This window comes from Camelus bactrianus, chromosome X (genome assembly GCF_048773025.1).
Source record: "Camelus bactrianus isolate YW-2024 breed Bactrian camel chromosome X, ASM4877302v1, whole genome shotgun sequence".
Classification (NCBI taxonomy): Eukaryota; Metazoa; Chordata; class Mammalia; order Artiodactyla; family Camelidae; genus Camelus; species Camelus bactrianus.
Window position 1 is genome coordinate 2495156 of NC_133575.1, and position 5815 is coordinate 2500970.

General features: G+C 43.3%; 1 non-coding gene across 1 annotated transcript; it reads right to left on the reverse strand.

The window, feature by feature from the left end:
• Positions 1-3425: 3425 nt before the first annotated feature.
• Positions 3426-3498, reverse strand: TRNAA-CGC (transfer RNA alanine (anticodon CGC)). Its single transcript has one exon. It is a non-coding gene; the product is annotated as a tRNA-Ala (tRNA).
• Between the last annotated feature and the right edge of the window lie 2317 nt (positions 3499-5815).

Consider the following 5815-nt stretch of genomic DNA (forward strand, 5'->3'; position numbering starts at 1 on the left):
CATCACCTCCCAAATTCTTGCCTATTAGCACAAAGCTGGTTAGGGACTGGGTCTACGGGATGTTCTGTGAGATACCTGGACAGTTCATATTTCTGTTACGACTATAGTATGACAGGGGGTAAGAAGTAAATGTCTGTCGTTTAAGTCACCCGGTGCATGGTGACCTGATGAGGGTGTTCCTAGCGAACGAGAACAACTGTAGACTAAAGCATCTGGTAGCATTGATAAACGCGGGCTTGGTGATGAGATGTCACCACAGTTGTTTCTAACAGCCAACTATGCACACAGGACATTTCAGCATTTGTCAGAGTAGGAGAGCCAGTGACGCTGGGTAGCTGATAGCCAAGACAGAGAACCACAACGCGACTTGGGTAAAGATTATGGCTTCTGGGAAAGAACCAAGGGAGCTAATAGGGAAGGACCCCACTGGGTTGGTCAAACACCAAGACCGACTCAGCCTCGACGCCTGCCGTGAGCCTCCCACTGCCTCCTCAGGGTTGTAATCACTGAATGGCTGTGAGAGGAGTGAGTTTGCAGGATCCTTCACATTTTCCTCACATTAGAATTCAGACTACGCACGGTGCTTAATTATGAGTGCCCGTGCTCGTTCCTGAAGACACGGGCTGCCTACAGGTCCATCCCATCCAACAGTACTCATTCAGGGTGCACGTCCTTGGCACCCGTGCCGTGGATGCCGCAGTGACACAGAGGAGTGTGTGGTCCTCGCGATGCATACTGGGGTTGTTTCTAACAAGATAATTGGCTTCTGTGTTGTGTAGAGTTGGCCAAGGTTGAATCCCACGCCCATCTCAGATTCAGGGCTGACAGCAAAGCTTCCTCTCCTGCTCACACAATCTACAGTCCACACCTCTGATTTCTCCTCCAGGCTCGGCAAAACCCTGGTACCTACAAGTAACCTCCCTCCCAGTGGATGGGTCCCTCCGGGTGGTTACGTTTGTCATGACACGCCCCCCCCCCCGCCATAGTTTCCCAGAGTTGTGTGCTCGTTGCAGAAACACAGCAATTAGAGAATTAATTCACTGACCATTGTTTTTCTTCCTGGTCTGATAGACAAAATTTCCTGAGTCTAGAAAGCTTAGAACCTAAAACCTCTATCAATGAGCGAACGAAAAGCTAAATATGGAATGTCTTACTATCCCAGAGGAGATGAAAACGGGTTCTCTGAAAGTGATAAAAGGCTAACGGGTGTTCAGGAAGAGCAGAAATGGGAAGAGTCCACTGACGTGAGGGTTCACTGGAGATGTGAAGGGTGGGGGCTGAATGGTACCCAAAGGTGGAAGAGAAAGAGGATTTCTGGCAGGGGGTCAACAGTCCTCTCTCAAAGAGAAATTTTCAAATATATGCATGGAATTCAACACAATGGATGTAATTGGGAAGATGAACAGAGAAGAAAGAGAATGCATTATGGAAATGAAAGGCCAAAAAAAAAAAAAAAAAGAGCAAAATAAAACAGGACAGGTGGGGCTTCCACTGGTTAAGGATGGTGATATCAAGCCATGAATTGAGAGGTATAATTAATTAATGCAACTAAAGGCTAAAAGTTTCTAGAAAAGTATATTTTATTTGTAGTCTGTCTATCCATCTATCCATCCATCTATGCATCCATCCAACCATCCATCCAACTATCTATCTATCTACCTATCTATCCAGCCATCCGTCTTTCTATCCATCCATCTATCCATCCATCTATCCTTCTATCTATCCATCCATCCACCTATCCAACCATCCATCCATCCACTCACCCACCCACAATCCATTCTTCTTTCTTCCTATCTATCTACCTACCTGTCAATTATCTGTCTGTATCTACCTACCTATCTATAACGTATCTATCTAGATCAACAGACCAGTGGATGAATGAACGCCTGGATGGATGAATGGACGGATGGATGGATAGATAGACAGATAGATCATAGAGATAATCATACATATTCTGTATTAATCATGTGCACAAAATAAGGGAGGTGACAAGCAGAGGAGATACCGTCCACTTTTCTCCCTGAGCCACTGATCGAATTGTCAGCTATACCCAACCCAGTCCTCTTCAAGAAATGGGTAGTGATGAAGCTTCCCAAATGGGAAAAGACTCTATTCCCCTGGTGATGGTGGTGACGGTGGATGGTGATAAAGTCACACTTAGCATCCACTTCAAACCTCTTTGATATGTCCCTCGGTATTGCCGAACCCAGAAATTAAGTGTACTTCCTCCATTTCCCTTGCAGATAAAGATTATGTATGCCATTCAGATCCTTTTTTTTTTCTTCCTTTGTAAACGTTTTCGATGCCATAAGAGATGCATTCAAAAAAACAGCTGAAAAATAAACGAACAGCTTTCTGAAGGACATGGAACAGAACCACCACCCTGCCAAGAAACAGCGCACTGCCAGCAGCTGGAAGCCCTCCCCAGCAATTCCTCTGTTTGCCCTGGAGGTAATAACTTCTATCCTGAATTTCGTAGCAGTTCCTTCCTTGTTCTTTTCTAAACTTTCATGCCTAAGAGTGTGGGTTTGGGGTTTCATACAAATGGGCATGTAGCACATGTATTGTTTTATTTCTGGTTTCTTCCATTCCGTGTTATACAGAGAGATCCATTCAGGTGTCCCAGGTCCCTTAGAGTTTGTTCACTTTCTCACTGTCTGTGGTTCAGACCTAGCTGGGTAGAGAGGGTCCCTTCCTTCCTGACGAGGCTCAGAAATGTATGGGGGGAGTGAGCACTTTACAGTTTGTCACACAATCATGTCAGATGATGTTTGCACCCGAAGGCAATGGGGTGTGTGGTTCAGCAGGTCTAATTACAGAAGACACCAGCACCCCAATGTTCATAGCAGCACTATTTACAACAGCCAAGACATGGAAACAGCCTAAATGTCCATCAATAGATGAGTGGATAAAAAAGATGTAGTATATACACAATGGAATACTACTCAGCCATAAAAAAGACTAAAATAATGCCATTTGCAGCAATATGGAGAGAACTAGAGATTGTCATTCTAAGTGGAGTAAGTCAGAGAAAGAAAAATATCACATGATATCACTTATAGGTGGAATCTAAAAAAAAAAAAGAAAAAAAAAGGACACTATGAACTTATCTACAAAACAGAAACAGACTTGCAGATATTGTAAACAATCTTATGGTTACCAGAGGAAAGGGAGTCGGGAAGGGATAAATGTGGGAGTTTGAGATTTGCAAATGTTAACCAACATATATAAAAACAGATTAAAAAAACAAGTTTCTTCTGTATAGCACAGAACTATATTAAATGTCTTATAATAACCCTTAATGAAAAAGCATATGAAAACGAATATATGTATGCATATGCATGACTGGGACACTGTGCTGTACACCAGAGATTGACACATTGTCACTGACTGTACTTTAATAAAAAAAAATTTTTGGTTTTAAATGGCAGCACTGGGGATTGAACCCAGGACCTCATGCATGCGAGGCACGTGCTCTACCCCTGAGCTGTGCCCTCCCCCCAGGGTTCCTGGGTTCATTTTTATGAGTATGAGTTGGGGCCAGGATAAAACCTACTCTCAAACTCAGACCTGATAAATATCTGACAGGCTACCCATCAGTATATGCTTTTTTAAAATTGCTGCAGTTCTGCTGTAGAGCGAATCTCCAGAATGTACTCACCTTGCATAACCGAAACTTTGTATCCTGTGACCGTCACCTCCCCCTCCTCCTCCCCTCAGGTCCTGGCAACCACCAGTCTCCTCTCTGCTTCTATGAGTCTGATTACTTCAGATTCCATGTATAAGTGAATATAACACAACAGTTGTCTAGCTTAACGTCCTTAATGTCCATCCACGTCATTGAAAACTGCAATATTTCCCTTTTTTAAAACACCGAATAAAATTCCACCGTGTGTGTGCGTGTGTGCATGTGTGTATGTGTGCACTATATCACATCTTCTTTACCGCTTCATCTGCTGATGGGCACTTAGGTCGTTTCCATATTGTGGCTATGGTGAATTGTGTTGCATTGAACATGGCGGTGCAAACACTGATTTGAGATGCTGATTTCAGTCTGTTTGGCTCAATGCCGAGAAGTGGGATTGCTGGATCATATGGCATCTTTATTTTTAATTTTTTGAGGAACCCCCACACTGTTTTCCACAGTGGCTGCACCAGTTTACATTCCCACCAACAGTGCAAGAGGGTTCCCTGTCCTCCACATCCTCACTGATACTTGTTACCTCTTGTGGTTTTGACTAAAGCCATCCTAACAGGTGTGAGATGGCATCTCCCTGCGATTCGGATTTGCATTTTCTTGATGACGAGTGATGCTGAGTGTCTTTCCACGGACCGGTTCACCATCTGGACGCCGCCTTTGAAGAAATGTCTGTTTGGACCCTTTGCCCAATCTAGAATCAGGTTATTGTCTTCGTTTCTGCAGCTGAGTTGTATGAATTCTTTGTGCACTTAAGATATTAACCCCTTATGAGATACATGGTTTGTGCATATTTTCTCGAATCCCATAGGTTGCCTTTTCATTCTGTTGACTGCAGAAGCTTTTTTAAGTTAACCTGCTCCCACCTGTTTACTTTTGCTTTTCTTACATCACAGGGTTCCTCTGAGGTTTTTGCTTACTTCTGAGACGGTCCTGATAATGCAGCCCAGTTCAGCCAGTTCCAAATGGGAACCCCCAGCCCCGCCAACTCCACCATGAAGGTCCAAGAATTGCTCAGGGCACAGGAGAAAGCCATTTGCCCTATCCTTAAATTTCTGTTTTTATTACTATAGAATCACATGTGAGTGTAAACTTACAAGGTGTTGCCTTTCAAGTGAAGACAAGATGTTAGTGGCCAACCAGCAGGGTTTACAAGTAGAAACGTGAGCTTGCTTTCTAAGAGCTGCCCTGGACGTGCTAGGATTCTCCTGAACGTTAACCCTTTGGGGGCAACTCCACGCTCCGGACGGCATTAGGCATGCGACCCCTCTTCTCGAGGCAGAAAGCTGGGGAACCGAGGCGGGATTTAACTGGACACTGCTGTAGTCCGGATACTTTGTCTTCCGGAGTCCCTTTTAATCCATCCAGGAGTCCCATCAGGTATGTCTGTGATGTCCCTGTGATGCCAGTGTGGGGGAGGAAGCTAAAATACTTTCGCCCGTCATGTGGGTGTGGTTTGTATTCCCATGAAAAAAGTTTTCAACCAAGGATTTCGACATCCCAAGTGAATTCTAGGCAGGTGTCAAATCTTAACCCTGGCCTTTGGGCAAGATGAAGACAAAAATCTGGGGTCAACAATCTAATTGTAAATTCAAGCACATCCACACTGAAAAGTGTCTTTTTTATGTTCTTGTAGTACAGCTTACAGTGTTGTGTCAATGTCCGGTGCCCAGCATCATGTTTCAGTCATATGTATACATACATATATTCCTTTTCATATTCTTTTTCACCACAGGTAACTACAAGATATTGAATATAGCTCCCCATGCTCTAAAGTAGAAACATGTCATTTATCTATTTTATACATAGTAGTTAGTATCTGCAAATCTCAAACTCCTAATTTATCCCTCCCCACTCCCTTTGCCCCCTGGTAACCATAAGTTTGTTTTCTATGTCTGTGAGTCTGCTTCTGTTTTATAAATAACATCATTTGTCTTTTTTTTTTTTTTTTTTGAGATTCCACATATGAGTGATATTACATGCTATTTTTCTTTCTCTTTCTGGCTTACTTCACTCAGAGTGACATTCTCCAGGGACATTCATATTGCTGCAAATGGCATTATTTTATTATTTTTTTATGGCTGAGTAGTATTCCATTATATAAATAAACCACAGGGG